The sequence below is a fragment of the Arachis hypogaea genome, chromosome 11 (assembly GCF_003086295.3).
Source record: "Arachis hypogaea cultivar Tifrunner chromosome 11, arahy.Tifrunner.gnm2.J5K5, whole genome shotgun sequence".
NCBI lineage: Eukaryota > Viridiplantae > Streptophyta > Magnoliopsida > Fabales > Fabaceae > Arachis > Arachis hypogaea.
This window is the reverse complement of record NC_092046.1, coordinates 73,971,401-73,984,289: the sequence shown is the minus strand read 5'-3', so window position 1 is coordinate 73,984,289 and position 12,889 is coordinate 73,971,401. Positions and strand designations below refer to the sequence as shown.

Below are 12,889 nucleotides of genomic sequence, written 5' to 3'. Positions count from 1 at the left end.
TTTAGGTTGGTTTCATGCATTTTCTTAGGAAATAAGAAAGTATTTGGTTGAAAATGCATTCATACCATGATTCAAGCAAACATTGTGAATTTTGAATGATTTCATGAGAATTATGCATGAATTGAATGATAAAATGGATGATGCATGATCTCATGATTAAGAGCAAGACTTTGATGCACTTTGTTTGATTGATTTCAGGTAACAAGAAGCAGAGAAGAGCTAGGTTAGTGGCTACGTTAGTACCACTAACGTGGCCATTAACGTAGAAGGAACGAAAGTTTGGAACATTAGTGGTAAAAGTAAACACCACTAATGTTAGCGAAGGGCAAGAAGACCCACGTTAGTTTCCACGTTAGTTACATTAACATGGGAACTAACGTGGAAGGAAAGAGAAACTCCAACGTTAGTGAAAAAAGTGAACGCCACTAACATTTGCGAAGCCAAGATAACGTGGGCATTAACGTGGAAGAAAGGAGGCAGCTATGAAAGTTAGTGGAAAAAGTGAACGCCACTAACGTTTGCGAAGCAAAGAAGGCCTACGTTAGTGGCCACGTTAGTGCCACTAACGTGAACACTAGCGTAGGCAAAATCTCACCCGGTAGCCTGACCATGCCTTCTTGAAACAAGAATAACTTGAGCCACAAAGCTCTAAATGATGTGATTCCAGTGACATTGTAAAGTAGGATTCCAGAGCTTTCCAAGCATATATGGCATTACATGGTGGACACTAAATTTGAGGGAGAAAACCTGCCCTGAAAGTGCAAAGATGAATATGGTATCAACCTGTAGTAAGGCCAGCTGACCTCTTCACCTTCCAAGTAGTGTAACTCGAGCTGTAGAGCTCCAAATGATGCGCTTCCAAGAGGGTTGGAAAGTAGACATCCAGGACTTTCTAAAAATATATAATAGTATGGGGTGGACATTAAGTTTGAGCTCCAAATTCTGGCAATATTAATCTCCTGAATGCTAACGTTATTGGCACTCACTTTTGCTAATAACGCCAGCGACTATGCCAGCAACCCTGTCCCCTTCAAGGGAGCATAACTTGAGTTACAGATGTCCAATCGAGGTGATTCCAGTTCCGTTAGAAATCTGACATTCAGAAATTTCCAACGATATATAATAGTCTATAGTGGGCATGAAATTGGAGTACAAACAAGAGGCATCTTTTAAGCCCCTAAAACACCAACTGGGTAGCAAGTGTTACGTTAGCCACACTAACTTCAGCAGTAATGCCACACTTGTAGCGTTAGTGTGGCTAATGGTAGCACTAACGATTAGCACCTGGACCTCAACTTGATTCACTTCTCTTTTAAGGACCACCCAACCACAAGGAAGCAAACCCACAAGTGTCAACCAATCAAGGTCACAAGAAGCATCTAGAATAGGAATTTTCATTTAATTGTAATTTACTTTTAGTTTCATTTCATTTTGTAATTTAGGAGAGCCTATATTAAGGCCTTAGTTTTAACATTTAATTCATACGGGGAATTGGAGATTCTGGAATTCGGGGGGGGATTGAAGAGGGGTCTTCGGACTCCCTCCCCTCACACACTTTTCCTTCTCTTCCTTTTCTTTGTACTTTTCATTTATGAATTTTGAAGTTTCAATTTTAGTTTAAATCTTCATCTTTACTTTTCTGCACTTTCTTTCTTTTCTATTTTGGTAGAGCAATGATCAACTAACTCTTTTCATTGGGTTAGAGAGCTCTATTGTGATTCAATGGATCAATTGTAGTTCTTATTCTTCTTCTTCTTTCTTTTTTCTTGATTTTACTAGAGAGCTTTCGATCTTCATCCAATTGGGTAATTGTCTCGGAAGAGAAATTACTCATACTTGGATTTTCTCTGAACCTTGGAAGAGAAATGAGGAAATCATGCTAGAAATGCTCTCTCACATTGGATTAGGTTGGGGTTTGGATGGATATTGTGACATTTAATCCTACTAATACTTTAATTTATGAATGTGTGTGGTATAATCAGCGACCAAACTTCATCTCTTCCCATGAGCAATTAAATCAAGGAATTGGGAAATTGTTCAAGCTTAGAGAGATTGGATTGCCAAGGAATTGGGATCCAATCACTTAAGATTGCCAAGGAGATCAATGAATGCATTGATTGAGGAAGAGATGAGAATGAACTCGATCCGGAGGATTGTAATATCTCTTGATCCCAATGTTCATTTTATTTTAGTTCTTACATTTACTTTTCTTGCCATTTTACTTTTCTGCAATTTTTTGCTTTCTTTACTTTTATGCCATTTACATTTCCTTGTTACTTATCACTCCAATATGATTCGTCTAACTAGGATAATTAATCAACTATTGATTGCTTAATCCATTAATCTCTGTGGGATTCGACCTCACTCTTTTGTGAATTATTACTTGACGACCATTCGGTATACTTGCCAAAAGGAAATTTGTTGAGAGACAAGTTTCTGTGCATCAACCAATTATTAGGCTTTATACAAGTGTTATAAGAGTTTTGAAAGCTGGAGGAATATTTTAAAAAAACTAAAATTTATGTTTCGGAAAATAGGGGTCCGCGTACGCGGGTGTGCGACCCGAAGACAAGTCTCGCGTCACGTGCTAACCTTCGCGTATGCAACCCTTCAGAAATTCAACGCGTACGCGAGACACCAAACTCAAAGAGAATGGCCGCGTCGCTTGTGAAGGTCCACGTACGCGGAATCTACAGGATAGGCAATTTTTTTTAGTGCTGCAAGGGGTGAGCACGGGTCGGTTTGGTTCGGGTTCAAGGTAAAATTAGAACCGAACCGATCAAAAAGTAATTGGTTTGGTTTGGTTCGGATTTATGTTTTTTTATGCTTATACCCGATCACTTTGAAATTCATAAAAAAAATTAAATTGGTAAATTTTTATCTTAATAATTCAACAAATACAATATTAAACACCAAATACATTAAAAACTAAACTCATCAAAATCCAAACATATTAATAGTGAATAATCATAATCTTGTCTAATAAAAATATAAATGTGCAACATAAATATTAGAAGTTAAATACAAAAGTCTAGTGAATAATCTTTGAAAGAAGCTAAAACCAAAACACATTAAAATCTAAACATTAGAAGCTAAATACAAAAGTGCAATAGAAATATTTGTCTAGTTTTCAAAGTCTTCACTCCATAATCCTTCACTCCATCAACCAAGCATATTCAAGAGAGGAGTTGTGACCTTCAAAAAATCAGCATATAATTAGCTAATATCAATATATAAAATTGATTAATTAAAAGTAATTCAACAAATAAATAATTAGTGAGAAAATGTTAACCTCAAATTGTTATAAACAACATCAACTCCAATGGCTTGATTAGATATTGTTAAAGCTGAAAGTTCTACATTAACAGTAATTAAATTATTATTAGAGACTCAACAATAACAACAATTACATAATAATTTAAAGAAATAAAAATTAAAAATAATTACCTAATTTAAGTTTTTCTTGGTCCTCAAGTTCTTGCTTTAAGTCATACATCTTCTCTTGAGTCTTCAACCAATTTTGTGAGCAAATTAGAGACTCAACAGTAGAAGGACTTAATGAGCTTCTAAATTGGTCAAGCACACGACCATTAGTACTAAATGCCGACTCAGAAGACATGGTAGAGACGGGAATAGCCAACAAATCCCTAGCTATGTGAGCAAGAGCATAATACATCATTGATTTCAATTTCCACCAACGCAAAATGTCAAAACTGGGAATGTTATTCTCAACATCATCTTCCATGTATCTTTCCAATTCATTCCTTTTGACCTCACCTTGCTTTTTTTTAACGCTCATTCTAAACTCATCTACGAAGCCATCTTCTTCCTCATTTGCATTTTCACCACCAACCCCATGATCATGAGAGGCCTTGCTAGAATTAAAACTACCAGAAGAACTATCATCCGGAAGGGGATATATCATGGAGTAATACTCAAACAACTTATGAATGATATCCTTTAATTTTTTCAACATATCTTAGGCTTGATTCAACCCATACACCCAATTAAGACAAAATTCAACATACTCATACCTGTAACGAGGATCAAGAAAAACAACCACAAAGAGAAAGTAATTTATCCCGTCACCCTCCCAATATTTGTCTGGTTTCACTTTCATTTGTGTCGCCATCTTTTGCAAACCAACATCATTACTCTTTCTCCACTTATTCAAAGTTTTTTGAATATCACACAACTTATTGAAAAAATTATTACATGTAACATTCAAAGAACCAGAAAAAGTAAGAGTTACATCATAAAATATTTTTAAGAACTTCACAAACACACGTGCCCTCTTCCAATCATTAGCATCAGGAGGTCCTCCTTCAGACTCAAGCGCCAACAAATAAAATGAGTCTTGATAACTAAGTGCAATTATCCTTTTGTGCAAATTCTTAAATGTTTATGCAAGTTTGTTGTACCATGACTAGAACTATTGCATGCATATTTTTTTTACAATAGTTGCAGCAAGCTTCATGAGGAGAACTTTTAGTAAAATGCGCCCAAACACTACTAGGTGCTTGATGAGCGGATAATTTATACCCTTTTTGGCATTGTTTTTACATAGTTTTTAGTATGTTTTAGTTATTTTTTATTATATTTTTATTAGTTTTTATTCAAAAATCACATTTATGGACTTTACTATGAGTTTTTGTGTTTTTCTATGATATCAGGTATTTTCTGGCTGAAATTGAGGGACCTGAGCAAAAATCTGATTCAGAGGCTGAAAAAGGACTGCAGATGTTGATAGATTCTGACCCTCTTGCACTTGAAGTAGATTTTCTGGAGCTACAAAAGCCCAATTGGAACGCTCTCAATTACGTTGGAAAGTAGACATTCTGGGCTTTCTAGAAATATATAATAGTCCATACCTTGCCCGAGATTTGATAGCCCAAACTGGTGTCCAAAGTCAGCCTAAAATTCTGGCGTAAAACGCCCAAACTGGCACCAAAGCTGGCGTTTAACTCCAGGAACAGCCTAAGCACGAAAAAGCTTCAATGCTCAGCCCATGCACACACCAAGTGGGCCCCGGAAGTGAATTTCTGTATTATCTACACTTAGTTACTCAATTTCTGTAAACCCTAGTTACTAGTTTAGTATAAAAACTACTTTTAGTGGTTTATTTTACATCTTTGGGAGTCTTTTTCGAACTATCATAGAGTTGTACATGTTTGGAGGCTGGCCTCACGGCCATGCCTAGACCTTTCACTTATGTATTTTCTATGGTGGAGTTTCTACACCCCATAGATTAAGGTGTTGAGCTCTGCTGTTCTTCATGAATTAATGCAAGTACTATTGTTTTTCTACTCAATTCACGCCTACTTCTTCTCCAAGATATACTCTCGTACTTAATTCAGTTAAGTCAGAATGAAGGGGTGACCCGTGACAATCACCTAATCTTCATTACTCGCTTAGCCAAGATCCGCGTGCCTGATAACCACAAAGCGGTCTACATGATGTTCAACATAGTCATTGAACGACAGCTGGAGTATATTTTCTTGGATATCTAATACACAGACCGAGTCCATGAGATTAGTACCTTCGTGGTATAGGCTAGAATAATTGGGAACCATTCCTAGGATCCGGAAAGTCTAAACCTTGTTTGTGGTATTCTGAGTAGGATCCGGGAAGGGATGACTGTAAAGAGCTTCAAACCTGCGAATGTTGGGCACAAGTGACAGTGTGCAAAAGGATCAATGGATCCTATTCCAACGCTAGTGGGAACTGACAGATGATTAGCCATGCGGTAGCTGTACCTGGTATTTTTCATCCGAGACGAGAAATCTGACAGTTGATTAGTCGTGCAAAAACCGTAGAGGACCATTTTCACTGAGAGGATCTTACAGTTTGCCATGGAAGGAGGTAATGCATGGTTGGAAGAAGGCAATAGGAAAGCAGAGATTCAGAAGCAACAAAGCATCTCCATACGCTTATCTGAAATTCCCACCAATGAATTACATAAGTAACTTTACTTTATTTTCTGTTTTATTTATCTTTTAATTATTCAAACCTCATAACCATTTAAATCCGCCTGACTGAGATTTACAAGGATGACCATAGCTTTCTTCAAGCCGACAATCTCCGTGGGATCGACCCTTATTCACGTAAGGTTTATTACTTGGACGACCCAGCGCACTTGCTGGTTAGTTGCACCGGAGTTGTAAAAATTGTGAATCACAATTTTGTGCACCAAGTTTTTGGCGCCGTTGCCGGGGTTTTTCGAGTTTGGACAACTGACGGTTCATCTTGTTGCTTAGATTAGGTAATTTTATTTTATGTTTAAGTTTTTTTTATTTTAATTTCGAAAAATCCAATATATATATATATATATATATATATATATATATATATATATATATATAGTTTTCGAAAAATCCAAAAAAAAAATTTGTTGTTCAGAGTTTTTAAGAACAAATTCTAGAGTTTCATGAGATATGTTGAATCCTGGCTGGCTGTTAAGCCATGTCTAATCTTTTGGACCGAGGTTTCCACTTATCTTTGCAAGAGCCTCTTTGGATTCCGATCTATTTGGCTGTTGTATGTCTGTATTTCTATGCTGAAGCTTGGCTGACCATTTGGCCATGTCTAATCTTTTGGACCGAAGCTTTCACATAAAGCTTGGCTGGCTATTAAGCCATGTCTAATCTTTTGGACCGGAGCTTTAGACTAACAATGCATGAATCCTGGAATTCTTATTAAAAATTTTGAAATTCTTATTTTTCTTTTTCCAAATTAATTTTCGAAAAATACAAAAAAAACTAATAAAACCATAAAAAAACCAAAAATTTTGTGTTTCTTGTTTGAGTCTTGTGTCAAATTTTAAGTTTGGTGTCAATTGCATCTTTTTAATTTTTCTCTAATTTTCGAAAATTCATCATGTGTTCTTCTTTGATCTTCAAATTATTCTTGATGATTTTCCTTGTTTGATCTTTAGTTTTTCTTGTTTTGTGTCTTTTCTTGTTTTTCTTGTGCATTTTCGAATTCATAGTGTCTAAACAATAAAAATTTTTAAGTTTGGTGTCTTACATGTTTTTCTTTTCTTAAAATTTTCAAAAATATGTTCTTGGTGTTCATCATGATCTTCAAAGTGTTCTTGGTGTTCATCTTGACATACAAAGTATTCTTGCATGCATTAGTTATTTTGATTTTAATTTCTTATGTCTTGTGTCTGTTTATTGTTTTTCTCTTTCTTCATTAATTTCAAAAATAAAAAATAATATCTTGCCCTTATTTCACTCATAATTTTTGAAATTTTGAATTGATTTGGTCAAAAAAATTTTAAAATTTAGTTGTTTCTTGTTAGTCAAGTCAAAATTTCAATTTAAAAATTCTATCTTTTCAAATCTTTTTTCAAAAATCAAATCTTTTTCATTTTTCTTTCCTATTTTTCAAAAATTCTTCAAAAAATTGATATTCAAAATCTTTTTCTTATTTTTATTTCATGATTTTTGAAATTAATGCTAACATTCAATGTTTTGAGTCAAAAATTTCAAGTTTTTACTTGCCTATTAAGAAATGTTCAATCTTTAAATTCTAGAATCATATTTTTTAGTTTCTTGTTAGTCAAGTAATCAACTTTAGTTTCAAAAATCAAATCTTTTTAATTTCCTTTTTAATCTTTTTCAAAATGATTTTCAATCATATCTTTTTCAAAATTTAATTTTAAAATCCTTTTCTAACTTCTTATCTTTTCAAAATTGATTTTCAAATCTTTTTCAATTAACTACTTGACTTTTTTGTTTGTTTTACTATTTCTCATCATTTTGGAAAACCTCTAACAACTTTTTCAAAATTCTTTTTAATTAACTAATTGTTTTAAATTCTAATTTTATTTTATTTTTCTTTTTAATTTTCGAATACTAACCAATAATTAAAATAAAAACAAAAATATTTTTCTTTTCTTTTAATTTAAAATTCAAATTTCTCTCTCCCTCATCTCTTTCTATTTGTTTTATTTATTTACTAACACTTCTCTTCAATTTATAATTCGAACCCTCTCCCCCTCTCTGTGTTCGAATTCTTCTTCTCCCTTCTTCATTCTACTCTTCTATTCTCCTACTCACATAAAAGAATCTCTATACTGTGACATAGAGGATTCCTCTTCTTCTCTGTTTTCTTTTTTTTTCATATGAGCAGGAACAAGGATAAGAACATTCTTGTTGAAGCTGATCCTGAACCTGAAAGGACTCTAAAGAGGAAGCTAAGATAAGCTAAAGCACAACACTCTGGAGAGGACCTAACAGAAATTTTCGAAAAAGAAGAAGTCATGGCAGCCAAAAATAACAACAATGGTGGAGATGTAAGGAAGATGGTTGGTGAATTTATTACACCCTCTTCTGACTTCTGTGGAAGAAGCATCTCAATTCCTGCAATTGGAGCAAACAACTTTGAGCTGAAGCCTCAGTTAGTTTCTCTAATGCAGCAGAATCGCAAGTTTCATGGATTTCCATTGGAATATCCTCATCAGTTTTTAGCTGAATTCTTGCAAATCTATGACACTGTTAAGACCACTGGGGTTAATTCCGAAGTCTACAGGCTTATGCTTTTCCCCTTTGCTGTAAGAGACAGAGCTAGGATATGGTTGGACTCACAACCTAAAGAAAGCCTGAACTCTTGGGAAAAGTTGGTCAATGCCTTCTTGGCCAATTTCTTTCCACCTCAAAAATTGAGCAAGCTTAGAATGGAAGTCCAGACCTTCAGACAGAAGGAAGGTGAATCCCTCTATGAAGCTTGGGAAAGATACAAGCAATTGATCAGAAGGTGTCCTTTTGACATATTTTCAGAATGGAGCATCATATGTATATTCTATGATGGTCTGTCTGAATTGTCCAAGATGTCATTGGATCACTCTGCTGGAGGATCTCTTCATCTGAAGAAGATGCCTGTAGAAGCCTAAGAACTCATTGAAATGGTTTCAAATAACTAGTTCATGTATACTTCTAAAAGAAATCCTTTGAATAATGGGACAACTCAAAAGAAAGGAGTTCTTGAGATTGATACTCTGAATGCTATATTAGCTCAGAATAAAATATTGACTTAGCAAGTCAATATGATTTCTTAGAGTCTGACTAAAATGCAAGTTGCATCAGGCAGTACTAAAGAAGCCTCCCCTGAAGGAGAAGCTTATGACCCTGAGAATCCTGGAATGGAAGAGGTGAATTACATGGGAGAATCCTATAGAAACACCTATAATCCTTCATGAAGGAATCATCCTAATTTCTCATGGAAGGATCAACAGAAGCGTAATCAAGGCTTCAATAATAATGGTGGGAGAAACAGGTTTGGCAATAGCAAACCTTTTCCATCATCTTCTGAGCAACTGACAGAGAATTCTATGCAGAGTCTCTCTGACTTAGCAACCATAGTCTCTGATCTATCTAAGACCACTCTCAGTTTCATGATTGAAACAAGGTCCTCCATTAGAAATTTGGAGGCACAATTGGGTCAACTGAGTAAAAGAGTGGCTGAAACTCCTCCAAGTACTCTCCCAAGCAATACAGAAGAGAATCCAAAGAGAGAGTGCAAGGCCATAAACACAACCAACATGGCCATACCTAGGGATGAAGAAAAGGCAGTGATTTCCAGTGAGGAAGACCTCAATGGATGTCCACTGGCCACTAAAGAGTTCCCCAATGAGGAACCAAATAAATCTGAGGTTCATATAGAGACCATAGAGATTCCACTGAACTTACTGTTGCCATTCATGAGCTCTGATGAGTATTCTTCCTCTGAAGAGGATGAAGATATTATTGAAGACCAAGTTGCTCAGTATCTTGAAACAATCATGAAGCTGAATGCCAAGTTATTTGGTAATGAGACTTGGGAGGATGAACCTCCATTGCTCATTAAGGAGCAGAATACCTTGGATCAACAGAAATTACCTCAGAAGAAACAGGATCCTGGAAAATTCTTAATCCCTTGTACCATAGGCACCATGACCTTTAAGAAGGCTCTATGTGACCTGGGATCAGGAATAAACCTCATGCCACTCTCTGTAATGGAGAAACTAGGGATCTTTGAGGTACAAGCTGCTAAATTCTCACTAGAATTGGCAAACAAATCAAGAAAACAGGCTTATGGACTTGTAGAGGATGTCTTAGTGAAGGTTGAAGGCTTTTACATCCCTGCTGATTTCATAATCCTAGACACTGGGAAGGATGAGGATGAATCCATCATCCTTGGAAGAACCTTCCTAGCCACAGCAAGAGCTGTGATTGATGTGGACAGAGGAGAGTTAGTCCTTCAATTGAATGAGGACTACCTTGTGTTTAAGGCTCAAGGATCTTCTTCTGTAACTATGGAGAGGAAGTATGAAAAGCTTCTCTCAATACAGAGTCAAATAGAGCCCCCACACTCAACTTCTATGTTTGGTGTTGGGAGGCCACCGTTAAGCTCTGAGTCTCTGTGAAGCTCTCTAAGAGCTCACTGTCAAGCTATTGACATTAAAGAAGCACTTGTTGGGAGGCAACCCAATATTATTCAATTATATTTATTTATTTTCCATTGCTATTTTATGTTTTCTTTAGGTTGATGATCATGTGAAGTCACAAAAATAACTGAAAAATCAAAAATAGAATGAAAAACAGCACCAAAAATAGCACACCCTGGAGAACAGACATACTGGCATTTAAACGCCAGTAAGGATAGCAGAATGGGCATTTAACGCCCAGCCTGGCAGCATTTTGGGCGTTAAACACCAGAATGGGCAAAACTCTGGGCGTTTAACACCAGAAAGGGGTGTCTGGCGTCTGGCTGGCATTAAACGCCATAAAGGAGCAGCAGATTGGCGTTTAACGCCAGGAAAGGTAGCAAAGCTGGCGTTAAATGCCAGGATTGGCACACAGTGGGCGTTTGGACGCCAGAATGGTGCAGGGAGCAGAATTACTTAACACCTCAGGATTTGTGGACCCCACAGGATCCTCACCTACCCTACCTTTTCTTCTCTCCTCTTCACACCTTTCCATAACACTCTTCCCCAAATACCCTTGACCACTCCCAACAATAGCTCTTCCCCAAATACCCTTCACCTATCAAATCTTGCCCTCTTCTCCATAATCTCTTCACCACTCACATCCATCCATCATAAAACCCCACCTACCTCACCATTCAAATTCAAACCATTTCCCTCCCAAACCCACCCCTTCATAACCGAATCCCCTCTCTCTCTTACCCTATAAATACCCCTCCCTACCACCTTCCATTTCACACATCATACACAATACACCCCCTTGGCCGAACCCTCTCCTCACCTCCATCCCCTCCACTTCTTCTTCTTCTACTCATTTCTTTCTTCTTTTGCTCGAGGACGAGCAAACCTTCTAAGTTTGGTGTGGAAAAAGCACTGCTTTTTTGTTTTTTCATAACAATTAATGGCACTTAAGGCCGGAGAAACCTCTAGAAAGAGGAAAGCGAAGGCAATCGCTTCCACATCCGAGTCATGGGAGTTGGAGAGATTCATCTCAAAGGTCCATCAAGACCACTTCTATGAAGTTGTGGCCAAGAAAAAGGTGATCCCCGAGGTCCCCTTCAAGCTCAAAAAGAGTGAATATCCAGAGATCCGACATGAGATTCAAAGAAGAGGTTGGAAAACTCTCACCAACCCCATTCAACAAGTCAGAATCTTATTGGTTCAAGAGTTCTGTGCTAATGCATGGGTCACTAAGAACCATGACCAAAGTATGAACCCAAACCCAAAGAATTGGCTCATAATGGTTCGGGGGAATTACTTGGATTTCAGTTCAAAAAATGTGAGGTTAGCATTTAACTTGCCAATGATGCAAGGAGATCCTCACCCTTTCACTAGAAGCGTCAACTTTGATCAAAGGTTGGACCAAGTCCTTAGGGACATTTGTGTGGAAGGCGCTCAATGGAAGAGAGACTCTAGAGGCAAGCCAGTTCAACTAAGAAGGCTTGACCTCAAACCCATGGCTAGGGGATGGTTGGAGTTCTTCCAACGCTCTATCATTCCTACTAGCAACCGGTCTGAAGTTACAATAGACCGGGCTATCATGATCCATAGCATCATGAATGGAGAGGAAGTAGAAGTTCATGAGATCATATCCCTAGAACTCTACAAGGTGGCAGACAAGCCCTCTACTTTGGCAAGGTTAGCCTTTCCTCATCTCATCTGTACCCTATGCAATTCAGCTGGAATTGTCAAAGAGGAAGGCATCCTCATTGAAGGAGACAAGCCCATCACTAAGAAAAGGATGGAGCAAACAAGAGAGCCCACTCATGGACTTCAATAAGAGCATGAGGAAGTTCCTCATCATGAAATCCCTGAGATGCCTCAAGGGATGCACTTTCCTCCATAAAACTATTGGGAGCAAATCTACACCTCCTTAGGAGAATTGAGTTCCAACATGGGGCAACTAAGGATGGAGCACCAAGAGCACTCCGTCATGCTCCATGAAATTAGAGAAGACCAAAGAGCCATGAGGGAGGAGCAACAAAGGCAAAGAAGAGACATAGAGGAGCTCAAGCACTCCAGAAGATCTTCAAGAGGAAGAACTAACCGCCATCACTAAGGTGGACCCGTTCTTTGATTTCCTTGTTCTTATTTTTCTGTTTTTCGAAAATTATGCTTCATGTTTCATCTATGTTTGTGTCTTTATTACATGATCATTAGTGTCTAGTGTCTATGTTTTAAAGCTATGAATGTCCTATGAATCCTTCACCTTTCTTAAATGAAAAATGTTTTCTGAAAAAGAAAAAGAAGTACATGAATTTCGAATTATATCTTGAAAATAATCTAATTATTTTGATGTGGTGGCAAGTCTTTTTGTTTTCTGAATGAATGCTTGAACAGTGCATATTTTTTATATTGTTGTTTATGAATGTTAAAATTGTTGGCTCTTGAAAGAATAATGAAAAAGGAGAAATGTTATTG

At 37.0% G+C, this 12,889-nt stretch overlaps 1 non-coding gene across 1 annotated transcript; it reads right to left on the bottom strand.

The window, feature by feature from the left end:
* Positions 1-8,671: 8,671 nt before the first annotated feature.
* LOC112725037 (small nucleolar RNA R71) lies at positions 8,672-8,775 on the bottom strand. Its single transcript, XR_003164168.1, has one exon. It is a non-coding gene; the product is annotated as a small nucleolar RNA R71 (small nucleolar RNA).
* Between the last annotated feature and the right edge of the window lie 4,114 nt (positions 8,776-12,889).